The sequence below is a fragment of the Pinus tabuliformis genome, chromosome X (assembly GCF_031772625.1).
Source record: "Pinus tabuliformis cultivar Carrire ecotype Pingquan chromosome X, CPIR1, whole genome shotgun sequence".
In the NCBI taxonomy this organism is placed as follows: domain Eukaryota; kingdom Viridiplantae; phylum Streptophyta; class Pinopsida; order Pinales; family Pinaceae; genus Pinus; species Pinus tabuliformis.
Genome location: NC_142308.1, coordinates 543,144,434 through 543,159,027, shown reverse-complemented (window position 1 = coordinate 543,159,027; position 14,594 = coordinate 543,144,434).

The window sequence follows — 14,594 nt, the reverse complement described above, 5'->3', positions numbered from 1 at the left end:
TAAAGAAAGGGCCAATAAAGCATTTCGGGTCCGGTGGCGTTTCGACGATTTTATGTGGCCATCCCCATGCTCCCCGCCGACACGAAATGCCGACTCAATCTCAGCCGTCCATCACCCTGCCCTGATCAATGGCCCATATTTAATCGGTGATCACCCCTTGTATATGGCTCCCAAGCGGAGCCAAAATATTATAAAGGCACAGCTTATGAGGTTTTCGGGTCCGTAAGGGCCCCTTGTGCAGCGAAATGAAGGCTCCCGACGAGCCGGAGCCGAAATGGTATGTAAATACAGTGTTAAGGGTTTCGGGTCCGCAGACCCGTTTCAATTGTAAATCCGCCGATATGAGGGTCCCGATGGGTCGGACCCGAAAAGAGATAAAGTGGGTCTGTATAGCATATTGGGTCTGCCATTTTTCGGTGATCACACAGATGCTACCCCCCGGTCCCTCTGACTGCCGATATGTGATTTAGCGCCAGCCGTCGGATCGGGCCCCCAGATCAATGGCCCTGATTTAATTGCAGCACTCCCCATGTATGGCTCCGACCGGCGGAGCCGAAATAACAATAAAGCATGGTATATTATCATTTCGGGTCCGCAAACCAAATTCTTGTAAATCCGCCGATATGACATCGCCGATGGGCTGGACGCGATTCCAAATAAAAGGAAGGGCATATAGAATATCGGGTCCGCGCAGTTTCGGCGATTGTTTATGTGCCACCCCCTGGTCCGCCCCGATGCGATATTGCGATGAGATCTGGGCCATTGGATCGGCCCGCGCCGGATCCAACGACCAGGATTTAATGATTGCTACAGTGTCCACTTAAGCGCCAAATTTTCACAATTTCGCAGTGTTTTGAGAGCATTTTCATATTATGATAAAATGGCCATTGTTTAAGGTTTGTGTGCAGCGCTCCCGCCCGCCACAACCAATAAGGGAAATCATACATCCTTAAGCCATTTAGGATCGCTCCAAGCCCGGTTTTTCTCCAAGGGGCCAGTCTCGGCCTCGGCACAGTTGGCAACACTTTTTCCTCCTATTTGCACCATTTTTCAAAAAGTTTAAGGCTAGTTTTGATCGGCCAGAGCGCCGATAGCATTCCAAAGGCCACGGGAACCTTTGCAGCAGTTAATTTTGCATTAAAAGGCAGAAAAGGGGCGATTTGACAGCGTAAAGTGTATCAGAGGAAAGAGAAGGCTCAAGTGCATGTCAAAGGGTATCGAGAAAGCGACAGACAGTATCAGTATTGCGGATTCAAAGTAGATGAAGGCAGAAAGGCCCCAGTAGTTATAGCAAAGCATCATTGAGCTGTAATGGCTCACCAACTCACAGATTTTGGCCATTTAAGGCAACAGGACCACTTGAAGGAAGATTAAAGGATTTCAACGCAGATTTATGACAAGTACAATGGTCCCAGTCGCATTTTGGAGCAGCACTGCTTCCTTAATTACGCAGTTATCACACAGAGGATAGCTCGTGGCTCAAGGCACTCTTTCAGTCCATTTTTGAAGCTGCAGGACCATGTGCAGCCCTAAAGAACCATTTTGATGAGGCCGCTCCCTCATGCGCAGCCTTTTTAAGTTATTTCATGCATTTATTTCCAGCATAGATAAGGATCAATGACATTGACTGCACAGATCTCTTTTGATCTGTTTTCAGAGATATTTTTGAGATATTTTCCCCCCTTGACAGTTGTTCAAGGGAAGTCTGTAGCTATTTTTCTTTATATACCACCCTCTGCACAATTTTAGGGGTTGGTTGGTTGTATGACTCCTCTAGAGACTCGCTCTGTATCTGATATAATTTCTCTAATCAAAGACTGCTAAAAGCTTGGAGGATGGACTGTTTGATGTGTTGTTAATGGTTGAAGAGTGGATGATGGAATTCATGTGCTGCTATATGGATCAATAAGTGTCTCTCACCTCTGTTATCTCAATTTCATAAATTCTTAAGTCACAGAACAAAAGATTGGCTTAGAATTTGCTTGACTGCACTCTATGCTCAGTTTCTGTGGCTTCTTAATGTTTTCTTCTTGATTTAGGTATAAATATGAATTCCTTTCAGGCTCATGTTGGACCTATTTCACATATGAATGACTGTTGTCTAAGAATTCTTCGCTGCTCCTAGATAGAGTTCATTCATCTCCCCTCTGCTAACCTGATTGAGAGACTCTTTGTTGCCTCTCATTCCTTAGCCTCCAATCCATCTCTTTTAGCTTGAATATTGTTTCATGAGCAGCTACCTTGCTCCTCATTCCTCTTGTGACCAAGAAAATGCACCAGCAGTCTCACTCCATAACTCCATGGCCAATGGTTTGAACTTGTCATACTATGCATTGCCTCTCTACTTGAAAGCATCCTCCTTCCCACCAAACATAAACAAAACCCCCTTGAACTCATTAGCTAGCCTAATATCATCTTCAACAAAACTAAATCATAAAGAGAGAGCCCTCTCTGACTGCAGGTAGGCTAGGACCTGCAGTCCAAAGATTGGTTTGTGGTTACCTCGGTCGTATCCCTTTAAGGAGCTTTAGGGACAACCTGAGTGATAACACAAGCTGCAAGGTAGCACTGTTGTTGATGGGTGCAACAGCTCTGTGGTTCCTAAAAGTGGAGCAAAAAATCTAGTGGTCTCTAGAGAGAAGACCATGTTGTGGCATCAAAGGCTTGGACATATTGGAGAGAAGGGCCTTTGAATACTTCATGGTAAAAGTATGGTAGAAGGTATGAGTAATAGCTCTCTGGATTTTTATTTCTGTGAAAATTGTGTATATGGGAAGCATAATCGGGTGAGTTTCCCCTCTGGTGGTAAGAGGGAGAAACAAATATTAGAACTTGTGCACAGTCATGTGTTTGGACCTATGAAGGTTCCATCACTAGGTAAGTCTGTGTACTATGTATCATTTATAGACGACTTCTCAAGGAATACATAGATATATTTCCTTAAGAAGAAATATAAAGTCTTTGACAGGTTTAAAGAATTTAAGGCTCTGGTGGAAAACCAGACAGAGAATAAGATAAAGGTGTAGAGTTTTGCAGTAAGGAATTTGAAGAATTCTGTAAGAAGTGTGGTATAGCATGGCAGAAGACTACTCCATACACACCTGAACAAAATGGAGTTGCGGAAGGAATGAACAAGACATTGATGGAAAGGGCAAGAAGCATACTCAGTGGTACCAGGTTAGGACAGGAATTCTGGGCAGAGGTGGTGGAGACAGCATGTTACTTGGTCAACAGATCACCTTCATCAGCGTTGGAGGATAAGACTCCACAAGAGGTATGGACTGGTAAGAAACCCTCTCTTTCACATCTGAGGGTATTTGGATGTGATGCATATGTACATGTTCCAAAGGAGAAATGAACCAAGTTGGATAGTAAATCTGAAAAATGCATATTTATTAGGTATAAGGATGGTTTAAAGGGTTATAAGCTTTGGAACCTAGTAACAAGGAAGGTTATGTACAACCAAGATGCAGTGTTCAGAGAGGTAAAAGATGTTATTAAACATGAAGTCCAAAAAAAGGAACCTGAGAAGATAGAGTTTGAGATAATGGAGGAAGAATCAGACTCTACAGCAGAGGATCAATTAGAAGATGAAGAGCCACAAACTCTAGGTGTGAGAAGATCAATGTGAGAAAGAAGGCAGTGCGAAAGGTATAGTCCATCTGCTTTCTATTCAAATTTTGCTTTATCTATTACTGATGATGATCCTAGAACTGTGAAGGAAGCAGTAGATTCAGAGGATGGAAAACTCTAGAAAGAGGCCATGGATGAAATGGCATCTTTGCACAAAAATGAGGCTTAGGATCTGGTGGAGTTGTTGGCTGGAAGGAAACCCATTGGCAGCAAATGGGTGTTCAAGAAGAAGACAAATGCAGAAGGAAAGGTGGAGAAATATAAAACTCGGTTGGTAGCAAACGGTTACTCTCAGGTGCCGAGAATTGATTTTGGTGATATTTTTTCTCTTGTTGCCTAGGTAGCTTCTATTAGATTACTTTTATTTGTTGTTGCTGCTTTTGATTTTGAGGTAGAACAGATGGATGTGAAGACAACATTTCTTCACGGGGATTTGGAAGAGGAGATCTACATGAAGCAACCTGAAGGCTTTGTAGTGAAGGGTAAGAAAGAACTAGTATGCAAGTTAAATAAGTCTTTGTATGGGTGAAAACAGTCACCAAGGATGTGGTATCAGAAATTTGATACATTTATATGGGGACTTGGCTTCACCAGAAGCAAAGCAGATCATCGTGTGTATTTTAAATTAATTGGTGACCAAGTTATTTATCTGGTCTTGTATGTGGATGATATGTTGCTGATTGGAAATGACAAAGAAATTATCCAGGATTTGAAGACCCAATTGTCCTCAAAATTCAACATGAAAGATCTTGGTGCTACAAACTATATTTTTGGAATGAAAATTAAAAGAGATCGAGCAAAGAGGAAGCTCTAGTTAAACTAGAGGAAGTATGTCGAGACAATATTGTATAGGTTTAATATGCAGGATAGTAAACCGATGAAGGTTCCTATTCCTGTAGGTGTAAAATTATTTGCTGGATAGCGTCCCAAGACACAATAATAGGAAGAGGATATGTCCCATGTTCCATATGCAAGTGCAGTTGGTAGCTTGTTGTATGCGATGGTCTATACTAGACCAGACATTGCACATGCAGTGGGAGTATTGAGCAGGTTTATGTAAAAACCAAGGAAGGAGCATTAGACAACAGTGAAGTGGGTTTTCAGGTATTTGTGTGGCACTAGTGATTATGGTTTGTGCTACCAAGGAAGACCAGGATTGGATAGAGTTTTGGATATCCATGGCTTTGTTGATATGGACTGGGCTAGAGATCTGGATCAGAGAAGATCTACAAGTGGGTATGTGTTTAACCTATTTGGAGGTGTAGTAAGTTGGATGAGTAAGAAATAATCTGTAGTGGCACTATCAACTACAGAGGCAGAATACATGGTAGCCACTCATGCAAGCAAGCAAGCAGTTTGGTTGTAGGGATTGTGTTCAAGTATGGGATTAGTACAGGGAGCTATAAGGATAGACTGTGACAGCCAAAGTGCAATTTTCTTGGCAAAGAACCCTGCTTACCATTCAAAGACAAAGCACATTGATGTTCAGTATCACTTTGTGAGGGATATGACAGAAGACAGAAAGGTGTTGTTGGTAAAGGTGGACACTTTGAAGAATACTGCAGATGCATTGACAAAATATGTGACCTCTGAGAAGTTCTCTTGATGTAGAGAAACAATGGGCATTGCAGGGCTGGATAAATGACTAAGCTCTCTTGTGGTCCCTTGTGGAAAGAAAACAACAAGTGGAAGAATGTTGGGTTGTATTATATTCTTTCCATGACAAGCCCACGTAGTTAACCGGGGGATTGGAAGGGGGGCGGAGGCCCCCCTTCGTTGCACGGACTGTGTAGCGGGGGGGTCACAAGGGGTTTGAGGGGTGCAAGTAACCCCACTCTATGGGGTCTGGAGCAACGCCCTGGAAAATTTTGGTTTTGGACCCTATATTAGGTTGGGCGGACCTACCTATGGTTTTGTGCATGATTTCCACACATGGTTTTAGACGCGATGGTTTTCGGTCCATGGTTTTGGATGCGATGGTTTTCGGTCCATGGTATTGGATGCTTCGGCATGTATAAATATGTATTGTAACACTGAAAGGAACATAATGAAAAATAAAGCTGGTAGTCTCGGTTTTGGGATCCAGGGGAAAATCTCTGTGTATATGTGTTTTATGTGTTATGCTCTCGCATTGTTTATTTTCTGTGTTTTATAATTTGTATGCAGGTAATTTCTGCACGGGGTTAAAACCTACAAAGAACCTGCAGAATAGTAGCCTTCTATCCATTGGGAATGGAGTCATTTTATTCAAGTATATGAAAAACACAAACATAAACATAAAAAACTTACATAATTATTAATATCTACAAAGGCTCACTAGTATGTATAGTGTGTGAAATTGGACCTCTTTAGTGTTGGAAGTAAATCTTGAGAAACTTCCCATTCATAGCCATCTCAAGAATTTCACCATCCAACTTTTCTAGCAAGAAAGTATTGTTCCTATTTGCCTCAGAAATATTGATAGTTCCAAACCATAAGGGATCAAATTTTCCATGTTTTCCTTTATCTTCTCATCTAAAATCCCAATTGAGCACTAAATCCCCTGGTTGTAAGTTTTTGTATTTTTCTTTACTTTCAAATAAATCCTTCATATTTTCTTGATATTGAATCATATTTTGAGTCACCTCCCCTCTAGTTTCTTGAAGTTCTACCAGTTGATTGATCCTCTTGGTTAGAGAATTTGGCTCTTCATCAACATCCTGTAGAATTTCGGCCACTAAAACTACTAGTTGTATAGGGAAAATTGTATCTTTCCCACTAACTAATTCAAAAGGAGATTTCTCAGTTGACCTCTTGGTAGTAACTCTATTTTCCCATAAAGAAAACTTCATTTGTGAGTCACATTTTTTCTGATTTTCTGATAGGGTCTTCTTAAGAATCCTTACCAAGGTTTTATTTGATGATTCAAGCAATCCATTTCCTTATGGATAGTAGCTAGTGGAGTGACCCACAATGATGCTATACTTTTGGTAGAAACCCAGAAACTTGGCAGAATTAAAAACTTTAACATTATCAGTGATAAGCTTCCTTGGGAAACTGAACTTGGCAAGCATATTCTCCTCCATGAATTTGATAACCAAAACATCAGTTGCATTTCTAGCTAGGACTGCTTCCACCCACTTAGTAAAGTAATCGGTGACTATGAGAATCCATTTATGCTGACCACTGGAGGATGGGTGGATTTCCCAATGAAGTCTAACCCCCATTGTCTGAAAGGTTCTCAAAAAATAGGGATTAAAGGAAAATGTGCTAATTTCTTCTTTTCAACAAACATTTGGGACTTCTCATAGGCCCAAACATATGCATGTTCCTCATCAAATAGCTTGGGCCAATAGAAACCTGCTTTGAGAATTTTATGGGTTGTGGAACTCATCCATCACTTTATGGATCCCTTCTTCAACCAGGCATAAAAGAAAAATCCCCACAGAGTCTTTCCAATACAGTTCGTCATTTTAAATGATGAACTTCTGGGATTATAGCCTCAAAGCTCAGTATTTAACTTTATCAAAATTGACTAGACAACTCAAAAAAAAATGTGGGTTATATGTTTATACCAGTGAGACATGAGGTACTTCATTTGAATCTTCTGTGTTGCAGTCTTGACCTTATTCTTCTCATCTTCTCTTCGGCTTTATCCTTCCTATGTCAGCAAATTTATACCCAAGGCTTGGAATTTTGATTCAGACAAGATTTTAATTAATCCCTATCCCTTGATCAACTTCGTGGGTTTGATTTCCAAGTCGTATTCCTGGAGTTTTGCAATCCATTTACCCCCTTTTCCATCAATTTCCCCTTGTACCAGGATGTCTTTCACAACAAATGTCGGAATATAAGTTGTTATGCTTGATTGAAAAACATATACTCTGAAGGTCTTCAGGGCCTTGATCAACACATAGGTCTACTTCTCCCTAATGTTATACCTTAGCTCAACATATCGTAGCACCTGGCTGAAAAATGATATTGGTTTCTCATGTCCTTTGTATTTTTTCTACAATAAGACAACAACCATTGTATGAGGAGAAGCAAAAGAGAAAATGAAAAATGGTTTTAGATAGTTAGGGATGACTAATACAAGAGATTCTGCAAAGGCCATTTTTATCTTGGAGAATGACTCCTGAGCTTCTTCAGTCCATTTTACCTCCCTATCCTTCTTCAACATCCATGTAATTTCTTTAATTATCTTAGCATAATTGGGTATGAACTTCCTCAAAAAGTTGATTTTGCACAAGAAAGTCTAGATTTATTTCTTATTTAACATTAAAGGGATGTTTTTGATGGCTTCCACCCTCTTGGGAGCTATCTTCACCCCCTATTTTGCCATGATGTGTCCTAGAAGCTTTCCCTCACTTAGAGAAAAGTGAAACTTTTAATGATTTTAAGATAGACCATATTTTTTGCATTTCTCAAAAGTGAGTCATAGATGTTCCATATGACCCTCATTTGTTTTAAAAAAAACAGTGATGTCATCTAGGTAGATTACCACAACTTATCCTTTTCTCCCACGAAAGTTATATCCATTGCTCTCTGAAAAGTGAATCCAACATTAATGAGGTCGGAAGGCATTTTGCATACATATACGTCCCCCAAGGTGTGATGAACGCAGTTTTCTTTTGATCCTCAAGATGTACAACTACTTGATTATATCCAGAAAAGCCATCCATCATAGAAATACGAGCAGATCCCACCACCTTTTTCAGAATGTAGTCCATTTTAGGTAGAGGGTAATTATCCTTTAGTGAGGCCTTGTTCAGATTCCTAAAGTCAATACACAACCTTATTTCCCTGTTCTTCTTCCTAACAGGAACTAGATTTGCCACCCAATTTGAATACCTCAGAGGTACGATAATTTTAGCTTGGAGAAACTTCCTCACCTCTTTCTCAATTGATGGAAGTAACAGAGGGTTAATCTACCTAAGCTTCTATTTGTATGGTTTCGCCTCATTCTTCAAAGGAATTTTATGTTGGATGATATTAGTATCAAATGTTTTTAGATCATCATAAGACCAAGAAAACACATCCATATACTACTTAAAAAGGTCTAGGTACCTTCGTTTGTATTCCTTAGGAACTCCTTTGGCTGACTTAATTGTCCGGGGATCCTGATCTGAACCAATATTGTAGTCCTCCACCTATTCTTCAAATTCCTGCTCAGTTTGATTGGAAGATATATCATATATTGAGCAGAACAAAATTTTCCAAGGGAACCAAACCTTTGGGGATAATATTACCTTTCAATTGTAAAATATTATGCCCTACAATGGTTTCTTCCCACTTGGCCTATTGTTCTTCTACCACTTTCTCTTCCTCCTAGTCAATCTCTGAGCCTGAGAATTCTCCAATGACCTCCATGAAGCATTTTATTTGTTCCTCATCTTCAAACACCTACCAATACTTAAAATTGTTTGGTATTGAAGGTATGTATCTAAATTCAATATCATATATGAGCAAGGGAATTTGAGGAGGCTTGAAGTTACTGGCAGCTACAACTAAGCAATATTCCATCTGATTTTCAGTTCTGGGAAAAAACTAGATGTTAAAAGCTAAGAAAAAGTTCTCAATCAAATACCATACCTCATCTTGGTAGGCCTTCGTTCTTGGATGTTTGTTTTGGCATTGAATTTGGATTTGTTTCACCACAAACTCTGAATCACCAAACACTGCTAAGCACCCAATGTTGAGATTTCTGACAACTTGTAGACTAGCAGCAAAACTTCATATTCAGCAACATTATTTGTGGCTTAAAAATCCAGCTTGAAAGAGATATGGATCAAGCTACCTTATGGGGATACCAACAACATACAGACCCCATTTCCTTCCCTAGAATAAGCACCATCAAAGTATATCTTCCATACTTTGTCACACTTCGGTGATTGTTTGTCTAGCCGGCCAGAACATTCCACATGTGTCTCATCCATGATTTTATCATATTCCTCTAGCAACAAACAAGAGAAATATTTCTATTTACCATACACAAGGGCATTACTCGAATAGTTGTTCCTTGTAACTGTCTTGACAAATCTCGTTTTTCTATATAATTGGCACTCTTCTCTACCAAAAACATGATTGGTAGCATATGTTAAATCCATTTTAATGGATCCTCCAAATTTTTATCCCCATGATCTAGACAAGAGTATACCACCTCACAAGGATATCAGCCACTACGATATCCATTACAACACTCTTCACAGGGATTTGAGCCAAAGTGACCACCAATTTTACTATCTTGGAGTCAAAAGAATACAAATCTTTATATGGTCTTGTTATTTGTAGCCCCAATTGCTTTATAACAAACAATGGCATCAAATTATGAGAAGCTCCTAAGTCAAGCATGCAATTATGTAAGAGAGGTTCATGAATGACCAAAGTGACATAGAAAGGGAGAGTAGAAGGGTCTTGTTCCTCAACATGGGGTCCAAATACAACCATGGGTCTTTCTCCTTGGAGGTTCAGGCTATCTTGTAGAGGTGCTATGGTGAATGGAAACATAAACTGAGACACCTAGGCTTTATAATTAGGATTTTTTAATATTTAAGTCAAAGGGACAGTGATTTTGACCTTCTCTAACTCCTTTTGAAGATTAAAAACAACAGAGTTGTTATCAGCTATGACAACATCAACATGCTCTTTCTCTTTCACAGAGTCTAGTTTAAGTCGTAAAGGTAGCTGCTCTATTTTAGAGACCTCGAGATTGTGGAGAAAGTAAACTAGAGGCTCTTTCTGTTTGGGTGAGGCTTAGTCTAGAAGCTTCTTTCCTTTCTCTGTTGGTTTCAAAGGATTTGAGGGATCGGACTCCTCATTTTAGTCCTGCATTCTAGATCTTTTCCTTGAAGATATAAGATGATATTTCCGGTGCAGTTGGATCTACATAAAGTCAGCGAACCATCTACAATAGTTGTCGATCTCACCATCATCCAATCGGGCCTCCCAATCACCCCCTTCTACTTCATTAGCCTCTATTTCATTTTATCCCTCTAAAAGAGAAAAAAACTAATTTTCTTAGACTTCTATTGTTTCTTCGGCACTCTCCTCTAGATCATATTACAAATATAATGGAGGTTGAATGTGATCTTGTTGCTTCCTTCTCTCCCTTTGCAAAAGATGAAAAGGAGGTCTCTTATACTGAGGATTGAAACTTAGGTTAGTAGCTGGTTGGTTTTGTCAAGGAGTGTTTTTGTTTTCTAACTCTATTTTCACAAGCTTGTTAGACAAGTTTCTTATTAGCTTGTTCATTTCCTCAAGTTTCTTCTCTTGAGTTTCATTTCCCTGGTTTGACGAACTAGCTTCCTCCCTTCCTCTTCTCCTATCTCCGTGATCAGTTTTGCCTCTCCATTTCCTAGTAGAGGTTACATTTGCCTCAAATTTTAAAGCACTTATTTGGATCTGGTCCAAGGAGAGATACTTCCTTTCTCTGACAGTGAAACCAAAATCTAGTTCAAAGGTCCCAACAAAAGCCATTTTAGTAGCAGCCTGTGGAGGTTTGATTTTAGCAGGAAGACTATTGTACAATTTTTTAAACCTTTTTTTGAATTCTGAAACATATTCATTATGTTTTTTCTTCATAGCATTGAATTCAGTGAGGATATACCCATGGTCCTTTTTCTCTCCCCATTTTTGCATGAAATAATTCTCCATCTCCTCCCAGGTAGTGATTGTAGCATTTGGTAGGGCCTTATACCATTTCCTAGCTTCCCTGTCAAGGGACTGGAAAAAAAAAGAAGCCTTAACACCACATCTAGGTGTTCCACATTGAGATTTTTTTAAAATGCACATAAAGTTTCTACATGCCTCTATGCTGAAATGTCATATTCCCTTGTGAATCGTGGCAAGAGATTAAGATAATCTTGTGGCATACCATTCAAGTGTTGTGGCAAGTCCAGTGGGGCATATTTTTTGAGGAGAAAGCCTGGGACAACCATATTGAGAAAGGTAGGCGGTAGAATATTTATTACAGGTCCCTGCTAAGGGGGTATCTGAGTTGTAGCTAACTGGATCTGGGATGGGAAGTTGTTCACACGTGGCGTAGGACTATTTATAAGGATGTATTTAACTTCTCTAGTTTTGGGGGAGGGATGAATAGAGAAATATGGTGAAGCTTCTTTGTTTTCTACTCTAGTAGGAAATGAGCCAAACAATACACAATGTTCTTCAAGATTTTCCAATACTTTGGAGGAAGACTTAGGGTAGTTTATCACAGCTTTTTGAGAGCTAGTTGATGATATTTCTGGAAAAGATCTTGTGGAATCTGGAGTAACAGGGGTCTGTTCTTTACAAATCCTCTGGGATATGATTTTCTCAAGGTTGAATACAGGAGGAGTCTTCTGTTGTCTAGTACTAGAGCGAGTATGATGTCTTAGGAAAATCCAGGGTGTTCAAAAGAAGATTCATATAATGGAGTCGCTAAGGTGAGAGATATTCAACCCACACTTCCCTTGCTCTCCTAACAAAGGGAATGTAAAAATTGTCGTTCCTGGGGGAAAATATTTTGATTCGTTCCTCGATAACGGCACCAAAATATGTTGTAGTTCCTAGAGAAAACCATCGAGTTGAGTAAAGGGTCAGTACCTAGGACATCTTATAGGAGTGATATGAGGATTTTTTGAGGTTTGTGTTGCACTCCATATTAAATATAATTTGGAAATAGATTGATTCAATCACCCTTCACTAAGGTAGTCTTAAACATGCACATATGTATATGCGGGAAGATATCACTCATCCCAAGGATAAATGTCCTGATATGGTGGTCGACACATAGTAGAATGCATCTTAATATCTCTCATTGTACTAAAAATGGAGAGAAAGAGAGTGTAAGGAGAGGAATTCAATGCAAAGGGTTGGATAACACAAAATCCTGAGCAGCGAATCCCGACAGAACTATGGAAGAATAAGGAGATGAAATACAAAAAGTGTGGAGCGCATTTAAGGTTTCTAGCTCTATATTTTCATGGGTACATCTTGTCACAAAATAACATTTCTAAATTTGTGATATCACAAGTACTCTTGGCTACAATATAGCACTAGTAAATCTATAAGTGCATAGGTATCGTTGCTACCATATAGCATAAGTAAATCCAAAATTTGAGGGTGAAACCAACAACTTTTTTACATAACTTCAGAGGAAGATAAACATACTTGAAATGGAAAACAAAGGGGAACATATGATACACATTACATTGTTTGCAATCACCAAATATGCTTCATTAATATTTGAAACCAGAGTCCATATCATATGTCCAACACATTTGACATTTGTATAAGCTGTAACACCTCATGAACAAGCCATTGAACCAAGAGTTGGAACCTCTCTTTGTACACAGAACTCGGAACACCTGCAAAAACATCTTTTAGACCTCTGGGAATAGGATTTGGGAACCTTTAAAATAATTTTCTTCCCCATATTTATAAGGAGAGGGGGAGCTTGAATCAATAGCTACAAAATATCTTCTAATGTCACAACTTTCGGATTGACTAGCTATCTCGGCGTACGCATATTCAAATTATTTCATAACATATTGATTCCTTCTTTAAATTGCAACATATTACAAAATAACAAACATGGTAAAACTGAATGATGGCCACAACAAAATATCTCGATGCCATTTCCCATGATTTCCTCTGATCAGGCCACAACTCTGCCATGATGTTCCTCTACAGTTACTGGCCAATATGCTTGTCGCTTTCCCCTTTAACTGCTTGAACTCCCCACTTTCTGGAGCTAGAAGAGATAAACTGTGGTGGCCTTAACAGTGCTCAATAACATAGTTTTTGACCCATCCTTTTGCATACACTCTAGGCTATACTATCGGAACCCAATTAATCTCGTAACACTTGTAAAAGATCATTACGAAAACATGGAGTTTCGGTTTCCCTTAGCTCCTCTTGCTAAACTCCTTTATCCTTTCTCAACCATGGGACCACTGCCTGTGACCTTCAGCTCCGCGCTTGGGTGCTAAATCATTTGGGCTCCTGTGGGGGGCCTATCTCCCTTTATAATTTGTACTTCGCCTTTGGTTCTATGGTTTTTCATGACCAAGCGCCACCAAATATCGAAGCCCCTCTTCATTGTAAATTTTCCAAATTTGAATTTACACAGGAGTTATGATATTCACATCCCCAATATGGCCCAAAGCACTTAGGTGCTAAATATTCCCCTGCGCCCTTGGTTCTCTGGAGTTCCCATGACTGGGAACCATATAATATTGAAACCCTCTTCATCGGAAGTCTTCAAATTGAGAATTAACCTTGGAGTTATGATAAATCCCACTTCCAATGAGCTCATAGCTCTCAGTGCTTGGCCCCAGCTTTGCACCCTTGGTTCTTTTGAGTTTTTGTGACCAGGTGCTAGCATATATCGAATCCCCTCTCATCATAATATTTTTCAAATTCAAATTAAAAGAGAGTTACAATGGCCTCTTCCTTCAAAATGTAGACCTCCAAAGTGACATCATGTTGATGTCCTCATCTCCACGTGGCACCTCCTGGGTAGTGACATATGTCACCCAGATTTGTCCCTTTAGGCCCTCCAAAACATTGAAATCACCTACCACATGTCCTTGTCCCGCCACATCATGCTAACATAATCTACCCTGTCAACTTCTCAGAACCAACTATCTACTGCCATGTGTCTAGTTTTAAGGAGAGAGAAAGGGTCTCTAGTGTCATTGGTTTTGTGTTGGTTTCCTTTGTACTTTCATGACCAAGTGATAGTATGTATCGAAAGCCCTCTTCATCAGAACTTTTTCTGAAAGAGGTTTGATCCTTTCAACCTCTGATGTTCCTTCTTATCACTTAGGTGCTTTGGCCAGCTCTGTGCCCTTGGTCCCTTTCGTTTTCCATGACCAAGTCCCAACAAATATCAAAGCCCCGCTCATCGGAAAATTTTTGAAATGAAATATAAAATAGAGTTCCAAATGCCTCTTCCTCTTAAATGTATACCTCCGATATGACTTCCTGCTAGCCTTCCT